We start from the raw sequence: 20,409 nt of genomic DNA, 5'->3' as shown, positions 1-20,409 counted from the left end.
TTATATGTATGGTCTTGGCTAACTTTCAGATCCCCTCCACTAAATTTCTAATTAACGGGAGGCATATGAAACGAGTAGGCATAAGCCGGGACACGAGACAGGGGTGCCTGCTGACCCCACTGATCTTTGCAATGGCTATGGAACCATTAGCGGCCATGAACAGTCAGGACCATGAGATTACGGGCATAATGTATAAACAGAAAGAACATAAGATTGCAATCTATGCTGATGACATTTTATTATTCATGAGAAATTCAAAACAGACTATGCCAAAAATAATTAAGAGGTTGCAGGAATTTGCGGGGGTCTCCGGCTTCACTATTAATTATGCCAAATCTAAAGCCTTGAACATAACAGACAGATCCGATAGCATAACCGAGCTACGCAACAAATTCCCACTGGTTTGGGAAAAAGAAGGGATATATTACCTAGTAATAACCTTAACTAAAACGTACAAGGGGCTATATGGGGCAAACAGTTCTCCTTTATGGATACAAATTGCTAGAAGACAGATAGATGGGATAACAAGGAACTCTCATGGCTCACTAAGATAACGGCAGTTAAAATGACTACTGCCAAGACTCCTATGTGTTGAGCTCGCTCCCCATCAAACTCCCAACTCAGATGGTTAAATCTTTGCAAGCAGTGGTGCTGGGATTTATTTGGCATAAAACAGAGGGTCCCTAGATCAGTCTTATTTAGGGCCCCACTGATGGGAGGACTGGGAGTACCTGAACTAAAAAGATACATACTGGCAGTGGGCAGAGTGATTCAGGGAAAGGTTGGTGTAAATTAGAGCATGGGGCTACTATAATTCCGTTAAGGATGCTTCCATTCATGAGACCAATGGCCCGAAAAGGCGGGAGGACAATTAATGGAATCTACCCAGAATACTCTACAAGGTTTGGATCAGGCTATATGAATGAAAGGACTGTCTCCAGGTCTTGGTCCCTTTAGCTCGATGGGTTTTAACAGAGTTCACCCCCAGGCTGGAGCAATGTGTGTGTGTGTGTGTGTGTGTGTGTGTGTGTGTGTGTGTGTGGGGGGAGGGGGGGGGGAGAGAGTGGGGGGGGGGTCGAGGGAGTCGTACTGCCCTACGATTGATGGATTTATAATGGGGAGCCACTTTGTTTTGAGGATTGCAAAAAGGCGCGCTCCATTTGGGAGAGGTGGAACGCTACAGGTATACACAAATTAGACATTGGATATCCCAAAGGGAGGAAAAAGAAGCTGGAAGACAATCACCTATAGGGATAGACATGGCAATTGGAGAGGGTGGAGCAAAGGGCATTTCACGATTATATCGTCTTCTGGATAGAGCTCAGATGGAGGACAAGCTTGCATATACTTGCATATATGGACAAGTGTGAGAAAGACCTGGACATGAATATGTCGGAAGAGGTCTGGGGACGAGCATATAACACCTCTTAATCTACAGTCATTAAAGAGTCATATAAACTCTGCTACAGATGGTAACTAACACCCTCCAACGCCTACACAAAATGAAACCGTAACTATCCCCTCTTTGCTGGAGGAAATGCGGTGCCATGGGGGACCTTGGCCATATGTGGTGGACGTATCCGAAAACTCAATTTTACTGGAAGGAGATACTGGGCCATATAAAGGAGATTGCAGGAGTGGATCTACATGACTCCCCACTAGTAGTACTACTTGGGGCAACCGCGGAAAAAGTGTATGCAGCCAGTGGCCTGGAGCTACACTAAACTCATTTACTGGCAACATTGGCCCAAGCATGGAAAACAGAAGAGGGCCTCTCAGTTCCGTGGTGGTGGGTGAAGGTATGGGGGATGTTGGCCATGGAAAAGGTTGGTTCCATAGCAGCAGGGACCTATCAGAAACATCTCAGAGTTTGGCTCCCCTTTCGGTGGTTTGTTCAGGATAGGGAACAACAGTATTATAGACCTAAATTACTTAAGAGCCTGTCCATCTTGTAACAATTATTGCAGCACTTTATGAGACTAATGGGAGTTTGAAAAGGAAAAAAGTGTCTATAACTAAAGACACTCCCGTTCCCTGTACACGTTCAAAGCTGGCAAAGTCAGTCAAAACATAATTAGAATTGCAAACATTATATAGTTTATATTTAGAGACAAACCACAAAGTAAATAAGTACAGTAATATCTGATTTACACAATTCAAAAGAAACAGTTACTTCAATATAACGGCCATCATGAAAAAAACAGACTAAGAAAATAGTCTTGTGATGAAACGGAATTCTTGACCCGCTGTCTCTTCTTTTTTTAGAAAAAAGACCAGACGTGGGCACAAGGTCCAAAAAGAAAAACAAATGCTAGAATCTATCATTGTTAACATCTAAAAAAAAAAAAAAACTTAACTCAGAATCAATTGGACGTATTGAATAGAGGTCTTTCTTTCGTTCCAACTACTAATTTGTCACTTTTTGAAGAGATGGTTAATCTTCACTTACTGGAACGAAAAATTGAACAAACTTTTCTTTGCATCTAACATGGTTGAGTCTAGAGAGGAGGATTTTGGAGGTCAATTAGAAATCAGACCTAAAAGTTCTTTTGATCCCCCAATAGACAATCCGGTGATCAATATGTTTAAGTTTAAAGTTGAAAATGATTTGAAGAAAATCAAGTTTAACGCTAGAGTACCATTTAACATCAAAGACTTTCAACTTAAAGAAATTGAGTCCTTGGCAAAGGACCCAGAGTTGATTATTAAACCAGCAGATAAGGGTGGAACAGTTGTAATGGATTCGACTTTTTATCATACACAATGTAAAGAGATGCTAAAAGATAATTCTACCCATCTACAATTAGATCGGGACCCCACTCCACAGATCAGAGGTGTTATTGAAAAATGTGTGAATAGGGCCTTTGACAATGACTGGGTTAATGTTAAAACTAGATCCTTTCTACTTAAGAAGTTTCCTATTATTCCGGTACTATATGGATTACCCAAAATTCACAAAGATAAAGACCATCCTCCATTAAGACCTATTGTCGCTGGTACGGACAGCATTCTAGACCCACTCTCTAAATATGTCGACAGGATTTTACAACCCTTAGTTCAGTCAATACCAACCTACCTGAGGGATACCACTGATTTTCTTCTAAATGTCAATGAGATTTCATGTTTGTCATCAGATTGCATATTATTCTCCATGGATGTATGTAGTTTATATACGTCGATCCCACATCAGGAAGGGATTGAGGCTGTTGAATGGATACTGTTAGAATCACGCAACGTCAAATGTGAACCACAGTTGGTCATTGAATTCATTACAATTATTTTGTAGAACATCTTTTTCAGGTCCAACAAGATTTCTTTGCACAAGTCTCTGGAACAGCAATGGGGTCAGCGATGGCTCCAGCTTACGCTAACATCTATACGTATTGGTTTATGAAATGCTTTGTGCTTGACAATTTACACTGGTCTTCAAAGATCATTGTCTGGAAAAGGTATATCGACGACATTTTTGGTGTCTGGTGTGGCTCCAAAAGTGAATTGGAAGAGTTTTTTTTTAAGTACCTTAACAGTGTACATTCACGTACCAAATTTACATTGGATATTGGTGAACCCACATTACATTTCCTCGATGTACAACTGGAGATTGTTAACAATCAGATCAAAACATCTCTGTATCACAAACTCACCGATGTCAACAGTTTATTGCATTATGCAAGCTCCCACCTAAGATCAATGATGGCAAGTTTACCCTATAGTCAATTCTTAAGTCTAAAGAGAATCATTACAGATACGGATGATTTAGAGAGTGAATGTTCAGTATTGGCCAATACATTTACAACTAGAGGGTACCCAGAGGAAATTGTGGAAGCAGCACAAAACAGGGCATCTCCAATTACAAGAGAACAACTTCTCACCTCTAAACCCAAGAAAGAAACTTCATCGATTTTGCATATCTCAAAATATTCCAGACAAAGCTTTCATATCAAAAGAATTCTCCAAAAGTATTGGCCCATCCTTCACCATGACTCAACCTTGTTGGAACTTTTTCCACAACCACCAATGATGGTGTATAAGAGAGGCACTAACCTTAGATATAGGTTAGTGAAGGCTGAAAGGGGATCTAGACAGGATCAATCAACCTTGACCACCAAGAAGAAAGGTACATTCCCCTGTCTTATATGCAGTCATTGTAATAATGTTGTTAAGAGTGAACATATTGTCCATCCACACACAGGTAGGAAGATACAATTGAAACACTTTGCAACTTGTCGATCCATTGACATCTACAGCATTACAGCATTAAATGCCCACGTGGTCTTTATATTGGGCAACCATCTAGATCAGCCGGGAGAGGTAGACCATACACAAATCTAACATCCGACGTAAAAACGAGAAATCTCTTGCTGCCAGACATTTTGTTTCAGCTCAACACACCATTGCACAGATACAGTTTTACATTCTGGAAGTGGTTAAGAGACCCACAAGGGGTGGTGACTATAACAAGCTATTATCACAAAGATGTTTTGGATTGATTTTCTTGACACAATATCCCCTAAAGGTTTAAATGAGGAGTTTTCCCTCAATTGCTTTATTTGAAATTATTAGCTGAATTACTTTGGGATTTTTTGTTCCTACACTCTCACTTTTAAATGAGTCCTTAGTCTTTTGTTTATTTTTATTTGACTGGGTCTCGAGTTATATAGTCATTTTTATTTATGCACGTGTGAGTTATCTATGTAGCAAGTTGACTATTGATCATTTGGTCTACTTGACCTTTTATATTTTTTCAGGTATTACGTACATGGTGTTTAATTAGTTGTTCACCTCTGGACTACTATTTTTCTACTTGAATACTTTACACTCTCCATAGGTTCCGGTTCGCTGCCCCATCTATATCTGTTATTGAATATAGTGGTATGCAGTACAGACAGTGTCTTTAGCCACTTAGAGGTTGCCCCCCTTCTCTTGTTTTTGTTTTCACCTTTTAAATTCATTTTCGTGCTGTATACTTTTAGTCTGCCTCTTTTTACACTGTGTTTTCCAGTAATTTCAATCTAGTACTCTTTCTACTTCTATTAATTTTTTGTTGGCACCGTCAATATTCTGCCTGTTATTCTTTACTTTATTGATTCACTTTCATTCAATATTTTTTTCATCTTTCCCTTAGTTGCGCCTCAGCGTAGGGAAAGTTTTGCACAGCACACTGGTTGCCCGTGTTTTAGACTCCCTCACTTCATGAATTCACGCCGCTTTGTCACGTGATTTAATCACATGACTGTTACCGCGCAGCGAGTTACTCTTGCTGTTTGTACCCGCACAGTTGTTTCCCTTAGCTTTGGGACAGCACAGTGGATACGTTTGTGGAAGTTTATGGAGTACATTTGTTACGATCCTTTGAACACCCCTGACAAGGTAATTTAGCATTTTTATGGGCAGTTTCTTTCTGCAGGTACCTAAGAGTTACAAATTGAACTCGTGTTTTGTTATCTTGGCTTGTTTGAGCGTTCTTTCCATGTCGCGACTCATGTGGGGCTTCCTCTTTTTTACTTTTGTTTTTAGCACTGTTAATATTGTACCCATTGATCTATTCAATGGGCACACAATTATAGTGCAGACATCCATTTAGGACTTGGTTTCAAGGGTTCAGTTACATTTGTTTGAGACACGGAGCGTTTTTGTCTGCCTTTACTTTGATAGACGTTCTGTCTGTATACACTGCCTTGAACTCTGCATTGCCTTTTCCAAGAAGGAATCTATGTGCCTTTGCGCAAGTCTTACTGTCTCATATATTGGGTAGGCAACTTTTTTGTTGTTTTATATTCTTTTTTCAAGTATTCAAGTATTAGGGTATAGGTATCACTAGTTTTCTAATTATATTTACTATTTTTTATAGATTACATGTGGAATTGAGTGTGGTTGTCTAAGTGACTTTCGCTGGGTGAGATTGCCCCTCCAAACCTTACAATCCAAAGTCTTGTCCCTGCAGTTGAACCCTGTTCTTTTAACTCCTTCAGTTAATTACGCCATCTCCTCAGACGACCATGATACAGGTACACCTAGTGTTTGACCACTTTGCTTCACTTTCAGCTTCACCTTTGGAGTCACACAATTTATAATTTTGGATATACTTTTAAGGGATGATGAAGTTTTCATATGGGAACATGTGATGCAGTGTTAAGAACGGGAACGTTTTGAGTTAAGTCCACTGAGAATGTTTATGATGTGTCATTGTCAAATTACGATGATGTTGATTTATAAATTGATGGATTATTGTTCATACATGCGATTTCAGATTTCCTTGCTCCTGAAGGGGTTGGAACCCCGAAACGCGTAGAGCTTGAATTCCGTTTCATCACAAGACTATTTTCTTTGTCCGTTTTTTTCCTGATGGCCGTTACATTGAAGTAAATGTATGTTTCTTTTGAATTATGTGTAAATCAGATATTACTGTACTTATTTACTTTGTGGTATATCTCTAAATAGAAATTATATAATTATTACTATTCTAATTATGTTTCGACTGTCAGCTTTGAAGTTGTGCAGGGGACGGGAGTGTCTTTAGTTTAGACACTTTTTTCCTTTTCATATATTACACAGGCTCAGTGTCAGGGCCAGTATTCCTCCCCATCACCCAGAATATATTCACATTGATTGTACTTATTGAATTGATGGACTTTTGGTGTGCTCCTATTGAGAACCTTCCTTCACTAATAGGAGTTTGGCAGCCGAGTTTCCTACAAGGTGATGAAGAGGTCATCCTGCTCTCTCTATGTTTATTGCAGTTGGAGGGGGGGCAGGATACATGGGGTTTGTTATATGGGAATATAAAATACATCGTCGCCATGAGACAAATGTTTGAGACAAATTTCTGAAATGTATGTGACTGTGCCTTTATCAGAGGACTGCTGTTTGTGGTCAGTTCACACTATAATTTATTTGAATGTATTTTTTTTCTAAACTCTGGTGCTGATGTACTATGAATAAAGAAAATTACACAAAAAAAGCCTTCACTAAATTTGCTTTCGTTTATACACACTATCAAATCAACCTTTTTTCTTTTTCCGTTTGGTTATGGATACTTTCACCGGCTTGTTGAAAAAGGGTGCCATGGTGGCAGCATTGACGGAGTTTATATTCCTTACTGCATAGGGACCATTAAAAGCTATCCCTGTGAACCAGGTCAGGCAGATTTTCCAGATACACCAATAGAAGATTTTGTACTAAATCAATGTCCTCCCATATTTAGGGGGCATCCTATCTTTAGTTTGAATGTTGTTACTCCCCATGGCATAGGTCTCTAAAGTTAAGTACACCGCAGCATGATCGCTTTCAGGTCTCTGGTGGACTTCTATGGATTTGGCATATTTACAATTCGGAAGATCAATTAAGATGTAATCAATATAACTATTTTTTCTGCCACACTTATAGGTAGGTTGAGAAAGTGGAATATCAAGTTTCAATCGACCATTGCAAGCTCTTAGGACCATTCGATAAAATAACTGTGCTGTAGCAGCTGTATACTTGTATAATTTTATGTATGCCGGGATGTTAACCGAGTAATATCCCATATGTAATTCTCCTCCATACATTTTTCCCATATCCTCTTGAGGTCCAAATTGGAAAATCACATCACCCGTGATAACCACAAGGGGGTGCTTAATTCCCAAAGTTGTCCATTGCTATACCACAAACTCCATTTGGTTCATAATGTCAATGCCATTTGGCTCGTATGGTCAATTATACACATTGCAAGTCAAACGACTGGTCCCACCCTGAAGTGAAATGACCAGGCCGTGCAGGTCAGGGGAGTTTGTGGCCAATGGTTTGTTTTACAGATGCTTTTACCCATATACACAGTCCCCCACTTGAGCATACTATGTTATTTTTAGGCCGACTTGCAGAGACGGTGTGGGTAATGTATCCCTCCTGAATTATATTGTTATAAGCCCATGTTTCCTGAAAGCAAATATTGCAAGTGGAAACAAAATGTACCCAAACATGGTTTTCTAGATGTTTAGCCAAATCGGCACTATTCAATTTTAGCACCTGAAGATAATTTAATTTGGTTGTGGCTGTTGGCATCGCCAGACGGAATTAGTTATCGGGACCTTGGGGGCACATGCAGCATATAGTCATACCCTCTCTGATGTGCAAAAGTTGCTATACTATAGAAGACTGTTTTTCAGGCATGTATAAGTGACTGCTCAAGGTCAGATTTCAACCGGTCCAGAATAGCGCTTTTATGGCCAGCAACCAAGGCACCATTAGCATTTGTCGCTGGGGGAGACTTAGTTATAAAAAGTGTTGTGGGTGAGCGGTAGCACAGATTTCATTCTATTCACAGAAAATCGTATCAAGTGTAAAACCCATGTAAACCCTCAACCTGAAATGCACAGGGACACCAATTTGTGATGCGAAAGGGCGGTTCTATGTCATTTCATCGACACCCGCTTTTTCGACTGTTTTTAAGAAGAGTTTTAACCGAACAAACTCCTCAAAATATTTTCAAAAATTCTTTTTGGGGGTTCTCCTGCCAAACCCCCCTGTCCTCTGCCTATTTTCGTTATACCGGCCACCCCACCCCCATCCCATTATATGCCCTTTCCCTGCCCACCACCGAAACAAAAATGTGATTCATTTTTTCTGCAAAAACTCTGTTAAAAAACACCCATCCAAAAAACGGGTGTCGATAAAAGGATGTCGTACCGAAAGGGCAAGTGTGCTTTAATATTGTATCTTTTACCAGAGAATATTATATCTCCATTTCAAAATGCGTAACCCTGAAGGCAAATGAATAGAAATAGATTGAAAACCACACACACACACTGCCTGAAAGCAGTGAACAGACATGTTTATTGGACATTTGTATGGTGCCTATACACAAGTGTTTCCAGGTGCCACAAGACAAGAAGTGGGGGGAGGGGAGGCAAAAAACGGTTATATTGGCCATGTGACAATCCTACCATGAAAGTGCTTGAAAAGGTGGTAAGTGCAAAGGGTGAGGCGGTAGAGGGAGAAGTGCAGGAGAGGGGTGCCCCCAGGGAAGGGGGCGGGGAAGTGCCGGGAGGCCGAAGTTGGCAAGTGCCAGGGGAAAGGGAGGTTGCGGTCAGTGGCGACCAAATTGGGCTAGTCCGGGAAAGGGAGCACAAGGGCAAGTGCTGGCAGGATGCTCGGGGGACTGGTTGGGGTTGGTCTGGCCGCTATATGACTGAGGGGACGTCACAGCGGCAGAGGGAGAGTTAGCACGGGAGGGGGAGAGGGAAGGAAGAGGAGAAAAGGAAAGTCTTGAGAAATGTCCAGAACTTTAGATGATCCAGCTCAAGTCTGAGGTGGGAGGGAGGCTGTACGAGAGGGAGGAGCCAGCCGAGGAGAAGGATCTACCTCCCACTCTCTGCTTGGAGAAACGTTTGACCTGCAGAGTGTTGGAGCCAGAGGACCGAAGGACTCTGGCAGGGAAGTATTTAGGGAGGGAAAGCTGAATGTAAAGAGGTCCCAGGCCCCAGACAGCCTTGTGGGAGATGCAAAGGGTTTTGAATTTGATCCTTGCGGTCACCTGGAGCTGGTCGAGAGATTTTAGGGCTGGAGAGATGCATTCCCTGGGCTTGAGGCCAAGGATAAGTATCGCAGTCCTATTCTGTATTAGTTGAACGGGGCGAAGGGAGAAAAGAGGCAGATTGAGGAAGAGGCTGTTGCAGTAGTCAAGCCTAGAGAGAACCAGAGCTCTGGAGACGTTGAGCTTCTGGGGAAAATTGAGGAAAGACAGAATGTCCCTGAGAAGGTGGAGCTGAAAGTTGGACTTCTTGGTAAGGTCTGTTTTGTGTGGCGATAAAGAGAGGAATCAAAAATGACCCCAAGGTTTTTTACCTCACAGGTGGGTGAGGGCAGGGGAGCCAATGAGTCAGGCCAGAGAGTGGGGGTGGGTGGGGGGAGGAACAGGCATCCCGATGAGAAGGATCTCGGACTTACTGGCATCAAGGCAGAGATAACTGGCAGAGCACCATGCTTGAATAGAAGTCAGTGAGTCGGGTATGAGGGAGGAGGAAGAGGCCGGCATCTTGATAGAGAGCTGCAGGTTGCCTGCATAACACTGGAAATGAGGGGAGATAGTAGAGATCCGGTGGGCCAAAGGGGCCAGGTAGATGTTGAAGAGCTATGGCGATAGGATAGCACCCTGAGGAACACCACAGGTAGAGTGTGGTGGAGGAGAGAGAAAAAGACCCATTTGCACTTGGGAAGGTCTGTTTGAAAGGAAGGAGGCAAGCCATGTCAGTGCCCTGTCTGTGATGCCAAGGGTATCATGGAGACGGATGAGGATGGAGTGGTTGACTGTCAAAGGCAGAAGAAAGATCAAGGAGGATCAGAACAGAAGGAGTAGGCTTTCACGGGTGTTCAGGAGAGCAGTTTCTGTGCCTTTGGCTGCCCTGAAACCAGACTGCTTTGGTATTACCCCCAACTCGTTCATCCTTTGGTGCACTGAGATGGCACTTACTGAAAACTACTTCCAATTCAATAATAGATTCTACAAGCAGATACATGGAGGCACTGCCATGGGGTTGGCTGTTGCGCCCACTTTAGCTAACCTTTATGTCGAATAATTGTAAAGTAGTAAAATGTTGTGCAATGAGAACCCCTACCGTACCAACATTGTAGAGTGGAAAAGATACATTGATGACATGTTTATGATCTGGCATGGGGATTGTACAAGTATGGCCAGGTTTTTTGACTGGTTGAACATACAGAACCCATATTTAAAATTCACCATGAGCAGCAGGAATATCCAACTCAGTTTTCAAGACATTACCATCTACACTGATAATGTCGAAGGAGTCCTCAAGGTGAAACCGTTGCATAAACCTACACCGAAAAACTCCCTTTTAACCTATGACAGTTTTCACCAGAGACATGTCCGTTATAATTTACCAATCGAACAATTTCTTAGGCTGAAACGGAACAGTAACAGCACAGAAGCGTTCGTTAAAGAAGGGAAGGTATTAAGCACCAATCTCCAAAAAAGAGGATACCCAACTAAAATTGTTAAAAAAAGCCTTCAAGAGAGCCTTCAATAACAACAGGAAAGGTCATCTGGAATATGGACTGAGAAATGATGGAAATGACCGTATTTGTCTTCGTATGGTATTCTTATACCAATGTTAACTCTGTTTTAGGTGAAGGTTCTATATTCTGTTTAAGAGAAGACGACACTATTGGACCAATAGTCAAGAATACAAGATGATTTTCTTTACTAAAAAAGTAAATTATAAACAGATATTTACTTGCTGCTTATTTTTGGAGCAGTGCACATTGTTCAGACAGGCAGCCCCTGATGAATTTCCTGGTACTATGTAGAATAGTTTACAAAGGAAAGAAACATGTTGGGATGTGTGATGTTTTACAAATTAGTATGACTGGAATAGTATGAGCGTGAATGTGTGCTTGATGCGAGTTTTACATAATTGATTCTGTTTGCACAGCACTGGACACTTAATTTGTATCAGTGGAAGGTTAACACCTGTATCTTTTCCATTAGTAAACGGTCTGCTTTGCACTGTTAGTTCTAGCAAATGAACTGTATACATTTTTTATGTAATGAGTTAATAAAATATGTATTTTTGATAAAACAGCAATTAGACTAATCTATCTGCTTCACTGACTTGCAAAAACCTCCCCCTGAAATAGCTTCCGCATACAAGCACGTTGTTGTCCATTAGTAAAGGTTCATAAACCTGTTAAAGGGATTGCTTGTGGGTTTCTCTTCCCTCACGCCTCCCACAGTTGTTGATTGCATTCGGGACACCTCAGTCACTTCGCGAAGATCTTTTATGAAGGCTTGACTACCTGGTTGAGGGTTTCTTCTTCCGGATGCATTTTAAGTCCAAGTTCCAATTGCATCATAAATACAGTTTTACTGTTATTGTTAGGCGTTTAACACCAATGACTTCCAGGGTTTAATTTGCTCCCTCTACGTTTTGCAACCATAAATAGTGATTAATAGTGATCTGTTGTCACTAATTGCTGGTACTTTCCTTTATGCCCTTATAGGGAAGGAGCTGGTTTGGTGGATTGATACTTCCATATTACACTATCAGTGATAATACTAACAATTGGTAAGTGGGTTACGAGACAATATGAGCGATTACTATGCTTCATATCAAATACCGCTATTGGTGGTAATTAAACAACAGTAAGTTGCTTCTATCTTCTGACCATATTGCAGAGCATCACGCCATTTGACAGAACAGGATACACCGCTCAGAAAAACCGGTAGAGATTTAGCTACCGAATAATCAAACCCCTGAAGAGTTTCCCTTCAACTATACATGATGATGTTTACACATGAAAGAAACATGTGTTAGTTTGAGCTATAATGACAATGCTCTTTGAATTTGCACAATTTGTTTAGAGGTTTTGTTGAGTATATGTTATGAAATTGAAATGTCTTGTGTGTGTGTATCATGCTCTCTTGATAAACTTTGAGCATGATGAACTATTTGGTTGTATGTTCCTTGTTAGGTGGTTTGTCTTTAATTACCACATGAGTGAAAGTAATTTTTTCACCAATGTTGACCAAGACTTGCATTGTGGTTTCTTAATATGTGATTTGGTTTTTAATCTTTATGAAATATTTTTGAACAACATGTATGATGTTTTTCATGATCATAGTGGGACAATCGAATCCTTATTTAACTCTCTAGTCTTGCTCTGCATGCATTTCCTGCACACATGTTTCTCTGCAGTGTGGACGAATCACAGCATCCGGTCTTTATGTATTGTTTGGTCACAGAGGCAGCCAGCCACTTCGGTGTGGAGGGTCAGTTGTGGGGATGACCAGCTTCTCCATGATTTTGCCCAAAAAAGGGGTGATTGAGATAGGGCGCTAGTTAGCTGGGCAAGAAGGGTCAGCAGACCGCTTTTTTAGGAGAGGGTGCACAAGAAAGTGCTTAAGGGGTTGAGGGAAGGAGCCAAATGAGTGGTTGCAGAGGTCAGTCAATGCTGGGGTGAGAGAGGTTATGCCTTTGATGGTTTTGGAGGAGCAGGGGAGCACTTGTTTAGAGGAGACTTTCATAGAGCAGACAACTCTAGAGATCTTGTCTGGTGCAATGGGGGAGAAAGAGGAGAGTATGGTGGAGGGGAGACCGTGGGAGGCGAAAGAAGTGGGGGGAGGGAGCCGATGACCGAGGACAGGATGTCCAGAGTTTGAGGAAAAGTGGGAGAGCAGAGGCCCTGGGAGGGAGGAGAGGAGTAGACAGTGGTTGGATTGGCAAGTTCCTTGCAGATTTTAAGAAGTTCAATTGGTGCTATTGGTGGCTCCAGAGATGCAGGCTTGGACATGAGGCATCCTCTTGGAGCAGATGGAGACGATATTGGAGTAAGCGGCAGGCCAGTTTGTTAGATGAGCTAGATGGCTGCCACTTCAAAGAAGTCAAGTCCGAGTCATACCAACAGTTGCATTTGGGGGCAGGCTTTATGTGGATCCTCATGACGGGGCCAAGGATGTCCAGGGTGTTCTAGATAGAAAGGTGGAGGTTAGATAGAACAGAGGGTCGGGGTGTGTGTGAAAGAAGTGGCAAATGCAGTGCCTGACACGTGCTTCATCGGTCGAATGACAGAGAAGGAGACTGGCAATGCAGGCGGAGGCAACAGGGGAGGTCAAGGTAGAAAGACGAGAGAGTGATCAGACCAGGAGAGAGGGGTAATAAGAGGATTGGAGAGGGGGATGTCTGTTGAGATGAGAGCATCCATGGCATGTCCGGCAGAGTGGGTTGGGCCAGAGGGACGGATAGTGAGGTCACGAAAGAAAACAGTGGCACATCGGGAGAGTTGAGATGGTTGTTAAAGTCCCCAAGGAAGATAAGTTGGGGGCAAGAGGAGAGGATATGATATGATATTTAATTTATATCGCACTCGTACACAGGTGCTTCAGAGCGCGACCAGGCAAAGGGAGGGGAACAGGGGAGAAAACAAAAACAACTATTTTACTAGGTCCAGTGACATTGAGAACGCGCAAGTGCATGGGGAAGGGAAAAGTGGCAAAGTGCATGTAAGGGTGAAAAAATGTGAACGTGCAGAGCACAGGAGAGAACAAGATTAACAATAAGTAAATAAATCCGATAGGGTGTATCTGATAAGTGAAGAAGATAAGTGGGGGGGGCTGTATGGTTACAGATACAGGCCCCAGTGCAACGGGTGGCCAGGAGGCAGTGCAGGAGGGTGGCAGGGTGAGCAGGTGCCTAGGCCCGGAGGACAGAGGGTGGCCAGGTGGAAAAGTGCCGAGAGAGAAAGCAGATCAACAGGGGAGAAGAGGGGGCAAAGGCAAAGGCGAAGATGAAGGTCTTGAGGAGCTTCCAGAACCGTAGATGGTTCTCAAGTTTCAAGGTGGCAGGGAGGCGGTTCCAGAGGGAGGCCCCAGTCGAAGAAAGACCTACCCCTAGCTTGTTTCTTTGAAAAACGACTGACCCTGAGGGAGTTAGAGGAGCGACGGGCTCGCGAGGGGAGGTATTTACGCAGGGATAGTTTAAGGTATTTTGGACCCAGACCCCAGAAAGCCTTGTGGACAATGCAAAGGGTTTTAAATTTAATCCTTGCATCCACTGGGAGCCAATGAAGGGATTTCAGAGCTGGAGAGATACAATCCCAGGGCTTGAGGCCAAGGAAAAGTCTTGCAGTCCTGTTCTGGATTAGTTGTAAAGGGCGGAGAGTGAAGGGAGGTAGATTTAGAAAGAGGCTGTTTTAGTAGTCCAACCTAGAGAGAATCAGAGCTTGGGAGACAATGAGCTTCTGAGGGAAGGAGAGGAAAGGAAGGGTACCTCTGAGGAGGTGCAGTAAGAAGTTTGACTTTCTAGAGACGTCGGAGATGTGTGCAGAGAAGGAAAGTGTGGAGTCAAATATGACCTCGAGGTTCTTAGCCTCGCAGGTAGGGGTAGGAGGAGGGCCAAAGGAGGCCGGCCAGAGGGTGAGGGGAAAGGATGGAGAGGGTGTATCAATGAGGAGGATCTCAGTCTTGTTGGCATTTAAACAAGGATCATTGGCGGCACACCAATTTTGAATGGCGATTAGACAGTCAGAGATGAGAGAAGGAGAGGAGGTGGCTGAAGGAAGCCTGAAAATGAGTTGGGTATCGTCAGCATAGCACTGGAAATTTGAGCAGAAGATGGAAATGCAGTAGGCGAGAGTTGCGAGGTATTGGTTGAAAAGCCAGGGCGAGAGGTTAGACCCCTGGGGAATACCACAGGTAGAGAGGAAGATAGAAGATAGGAAGGACCCAAGTTGTACCTGGGCCCATTCTGAGAGGAAGAGAGAGGTTCGGCCGGGGGCCTGTTGATGGTAGCGAGTGTGAAGAGAGAAGGATGGAGACAGAAAGCCTGAAGACTAGGCTTTCAAAGGATGGGTAGGCTTGAGTGGGGATGATGGAGGCAGGAACCCACTAAGGGAAGATCAGAGCCACTCCACCACCAGGCCGGGATGACCTGGGATTGGACAAGATCTTGTTGCCCTCGGGTAGAAGAGTATCAAAAGCAGTAACATAGCTGGCCTTGAACCACGTCTCGTGAGAGCAAGGACGTCAAGGGCTTCAAGGAGTGACAGATGTCGGAGGAGTATTTGATAGCGGAGCGAGAATTGAGGGTAGCTAAGTGTGATGCTGGAAATCCATTGGAGGGACAGGGCCTCCCTGTCCTTGTCCTGTAGTCCTTTTTCATGTGTGTTCTGTATTGGTTTCTGCCCAGGAGTCCATGTGGGACTCCTGGCAGTGCAGCTCTTCCTCTTTTTGATTTGGTGTACAGACCCTTGGGATACCCTTATGGCACCCATGGGTAGGGGTACAACACTGTGCCCCTAGTGTATGTTTTTGGGCACCTCTGTGTGGCCCACAGAGCAGGATTTGGGCTGGTGGCAGTTCCATGCGGAATTTGACAGGTGCGCGGAGTATCCTCCATTTTGGAGATACCGAGGCCCTGCCATTGGAATCATTTGATTCCTGATAGAAAACAAGACGGCCCTGTGGCCTCTTGCTTTCTATTGCCTGTTAACTTGTTTTCCCAAAGTCCTGGGAAGCCCTGCCGCTGTCCCTCCCCCATGACTGGCTGTTGGGTGGAAGTTCCATATATAGTATTGTGGGGAAGTCCCGGCGAGACTGGTTAGATCCTTCTCAGTGACTGTATGTTGTGGGTACACCCTTGGGGTGGGACATGGGTTAATGGAGTGGAGGACCAATATGCACTTCTTGTTATGGGTGTCTAGTTTCTGGTATGTGACACAAAGACTGAGACAGCCCTGCACAAAACTGGTATGAATGCAGTGCGTAGTGCTGAATGGCTGGGTACTTGGCCCAATACACATTCCTTGTTGTGAGTGACAGAGGGAGGAGAACGGCCTGAATGCACTGTAACCCCAATTACCTGCCTGAATGCTGAATGCCCTTCTGAGTGATTGGTTGCATGAGTGTGACCCAGCAGAATGAATGAGACACAGAACAGTATATCTGGGGGCCTCTCACTGCTAGAATTTGTTCAGAAGCTGAAGTTGAAACTGAAGCTTAATCTCGAAGCCGAGCCTGAGCCCGAGGAAGAAGGTTGACTGCTGTTACCTTCACCGCAATCCAAAAGCTGCAGTGGAAACTGATCCAAGAGAGGACCTGGCTAGGAGTCCTCTTCCAGAGCTATGAGGGACTAGTGCACCGCTAAACTTCGTCATAGCGCCCTGGAAGTCAGCCTTCGAAAAGACTGTCAACCGGAGATGGGGACTGTCGAGGAGAACAAGGAGCTGCACTAGACATTCCGTCCACCGTCGTTGACCAGGGTTCACAGGTTTGCTATAGCCGCTGGAGGCCCGTCGAAGGTGTGTTGCCCAGAAGCGGGAACCGATTGACGCTGAGCCGCTGATGACCGGAGCCGCAACGCTCCATTGATGAAGACACTTTGAATTCAATGACGCTTTTGCCAGCACCGCCGACCGCTTTGTCCCACCGGAGAAAGTCAAGGCCGCCGAGGAGCATTCGCCGGTGGGTTTCCCGCCACCCAAAGACCGCAGGGACGCCAGACGTCCCGACGCCCTTGCTGGGCCAAAGTTTTTAGTGACTCTCTGCGGCAATGAACTCCCGTCGTCGGGGTGCACCGCACGCTTACACTTCGCAGGACATCCACGACCGATCGTCGATGAGCACCGCCAGGATCAAAGCCGCTGCCTCAACGCCATTGTTCGCCATTTCTTCGAGGGATCTTGACGATCCGTGGCTCCTGCCTTAAAGGGAGCCGCTCAAGTAATCGTTGACGACCCGACATCGAGCTCTGCTATTCCAGGTACATTGGGGTGGTAGAACTATTTTAGAAGGAAATAAGACTCCAACAATATATGGACTGGGCTTGTATTATATCTTTATTTACAGGTTGCCCAGATGGGGGGGATCCTCATACAGAACTGTGCCTGGAGGTATGGGCCCAGTGTTCTGCCTATTGTTTTAACCAACCTGCTTTCCTCCTAGGTCTATTGTTGGTTCACATTATTCATTGATTTGTATGCTATTTCAACTGTCTACAGTTGATGCATTTTAATGGAATCAGATGAATTGTGGTACCACATAGAAACTGTACATATTTACCATTTTAGATTAATTAGAGCACAAAGTGTGTTATTGTGATTGTGTATGTAATAGAAACCTTATTTATATAAAGACTGTTTTCACTAACAGTGTGTGGACATTCCTCTATGGGTGCTTGGGGACTACACTGTACTTAAGAACCAGCCTGCATCACCTCCTGAGAGCTTAAGCCTTGATTGCTCGTCCACGTTTACCAAATAGAGAATCTTGGCTGGGGTGCTATGTGCCTCTGCTCTGCCAGGCACCCCCCTCAAGTGTGTTTCAAAGCAGCCAAATCAGAGTCATACTAAGAGTTACATTTGGGGGCAGGCTTTATGCGGATCCTCCAGACGGGGGCAGGGCTGTCCAGAGTGTTCCACATAGAAAGGCGGAGGTTAGATAGAACAGAGTCAGAGGGAGAGTCAAAGGAGGGGGGGAGTGAAGGAAGTGGCAAATGCAGCGCCTGACATGCGCTTCATCGGTCGAATGACAGAGAAGGAGACTGGCAGTGCGGGCGGAGGCAGCAACAGGGTAGGTCAAGGTGGAAAGAGGAGAGAGTGATCAGACAAGGAGAGTGGGGTAATAAGAGGATTGGAGGGGGGGTGTCTGTTGAGATGAGAGCATCCATGGCGTATCCGTCAGATTGGGTTGAGCTAGAGAGGTTGCGAAAGAGAACAGTGGCCACATCGGGAGAGTTGAGATGGATGTTGAAGTCCCCAAGGAAGAAAAGTTGGGGCGAGGAGGCAAGAAGAGAGGGCGACAGGTCGGCCCATTCTGAGAGGAAGAGGGAGGATGGGCCCGGGGGCCTGTTGATGGTAGCGATAGTAAGAGAGAAGGGTGGAGAAAGAAAGTCTGCAGACTAGGCTTTCAAAGGTTGAGTAGACTTGAGACGGGATGATGGAGGCAGGAACCCACTCAGGGAAGATAAGAGCCACGCCACCACCAGACCGGTAGGGGCTGGGATTGGACAAGATCTTGTAGCCCTCGGGGAGAAGAGGGTCAAAAGCAGTGACAGAGCTGGCCTTCAACCACTTTTCGTGAGAGAAAGGACGTCAAGGTTTTCAAGGAGTGACAGATGTCAGAGGAGTGTTTGATAGAGGAGTGAGAATTGAGGGTAGCTAAGTGAAGCTGGTATCCACTTTAAAAGATTTATGAAGGGGCACAGGGGTGGGGGGGTCAACTGCTGGGGGAGAGTGTGAGGGGGGTATGAGGAAGGGAGGGGTGGCCGGAGAGGGGGGAGTTGAAGAGAGATGGGAGACGCCCGTCATGAAGGAGGTTGGGCTGAGAGCCCAAGGCCATGATCGTTCCATTGTGATAGACAATTATGGATTTGGAAGATGCAAAGTGAGCCAAGAGCACTTCCCATCTAGTGCCTTCAGTAATGGGCGAGGAGAAGAAAGGGGAGAGAACAGAGACCATATCTGGAGTCCATACGTCCGAAGGAAGGAACAGGAAAGAGAATGTCAGTGATAGTCTGTCTGGAGGAAGCATTGAGGTAGGTGTCTGAAATGGGTAGACCAGGGTTGGAACTAAGGAGTGCCTTTTTAAGTTTCTTTCTTCCAGACCTCGTGAGAGAGGAAGGATAGGTGACGGAGAAGCAGTTCGAAAAAAGATAGGGGAGACAGAGAGCACCATGGAGGCAGAGGCAGGAGGGGGTTGGGAAATCAGGAAAGCAGGGTAGAGGGCCAGAGCAATATGCAGCAGTAGAATCTCACCAAGCTCCATGCCGACAATAACAATGAGTACCCTGGAAATGCCCAGATTTACAGAACAATAAGAAATTGGAAAACACCTAAATTCGAATTATGCCAAAAAGCAGTGGACAATGGTGGATGAACAATTGGAAGTACACTGAAATTCAAACATCCCAGAAAGCACTAGAAGGTAGTATAAAATGGTGGGTGTACAGTTGAAAGCACATGTTTATTGCACATGTTTATTGTAAGCTGTGCACACAATAAGATTGGAAGTTGCACACATGTTCGGAGAAAATGGCACACACATTAACCCCTTAAGTGCCAAAAAGGACGAGCTATCTCGTTCTTGGCATTACATTCCTGTTGCCAAGGACAAGATAGCTTGTCCTTTTTGGCACTTCATTTTGTGTGAAATCCAACCCCCGGGTTATGTGAGGAGGAGGTTCCACCTCACCGCCTAGGGGTTGGATTTCTTTCAGTTTCACGTCAGCACGCATAATGTGTGCTGACATGAAACTGAAAGTCATTTTCACTGCGGCAGTCATTTTCAGCTGCCGTGGTGAAAATGAAAGGTGAGTGTCCACCTTCATCTCCCTCGATCTGCGGCACTATTGTGCCATACAGATCGAGGGAGGTGTTGGAAAGGGGAGACACTTGAAGCATTGCTGGGTGCAGATCGGGCGCAGAGTGCTCGATCCGCGCCCAGCAATGCCACTAGACCACCAGGGATCGGTTTGTGAAGTTGGGGGTCCGGGGGGGTGAGTGGGGGCTGCTTACTATGTAAGCGGCCCTCTCCTCCCCAGACCCCCAAAGCATGGGGCCACACAACATTTTTTATAAATAAAATCAGATTTGGGTGGAGGGCCACTAGACCACCAGGATTTCTTTACAATGAAAGGGGATGGCCCTCCCCCCCACACTAAATAGATGGGGGGCACCTCATGTAGCCCTCCCTGGGGGCAGATACCCTCCTATCTATTTGTGGTGGGGGGAGGGGGCCAGCAGAAATCTTGGTGCAGCCCCCACCAAGCATGGGGCAGTATGTTTTGCCCCCCGCCCTGGGGGTGGATGGGCACAGTAATGTGCCCATCCGCCCCTAGGCAAGGAGTAAAAAAAACTACAAAAAAATTAATCTCAGTTTTGGGGGGGGGGGGCACTAGAGCACCTGGCATTTTCCATAAT

The 20,409-nt window shown here is 44.8% G+C and overlaps 1 protein-coding gene and 1 long non-coding RNA gene across 6 annotated transcripts in view; one reads left to right on the top strand and one right to left on the bottom strand.

Annotated features, from left to right (window-relative positions):
* BCLAF3 (BCLAF1 and THRAP3 family member 3) overlaps window positions 1–20,409 on the bottom strand; it is an 856,420-nt gene that overhangs the window by 105,308 nt on the left and 730,703 nt on the right. The window lies entirely within an intron of this gene.
* The window catches only part of LOC138526396 (uncharacterized), a 147,874-nt gene that overhangs the window by 25,665 nt on the left and 101,800 nt on the right, over window positions 1–20,409 (top strand). The window contains exon 2 of the long non-coding RNA XR_011283569.1: window positions 11,998–12,062. This is a non-coding gene — a long non-coding RNA (uncharacterized lncRNA). The remainder of the gene's footprint in view (window positions 1–11,997; window positions 12,063–20,409) is intronic.

The sequence above is a fragment of the Ambystoma mexicanum genome, chromosome 7p (assembly GCF_040938575.1).
Source record: "Ambystoma mexicanum isolate Mex_15411 chromosome 7p, UKY_AmexF1_1, whole genome shotgun sequence".
NCBI classification, from domain to species: Eukaryota; Metazoa; Chordata; class Amphibia; order Caudata; family Ambystomatidae; genus Ambystoma; species Ambystoma mexicanum.
The sequence above is the reverse complement of the archived record's forward strand: the minus strand, read 5'-3'. Positions and strand labels throughout refer to the sequence as shown.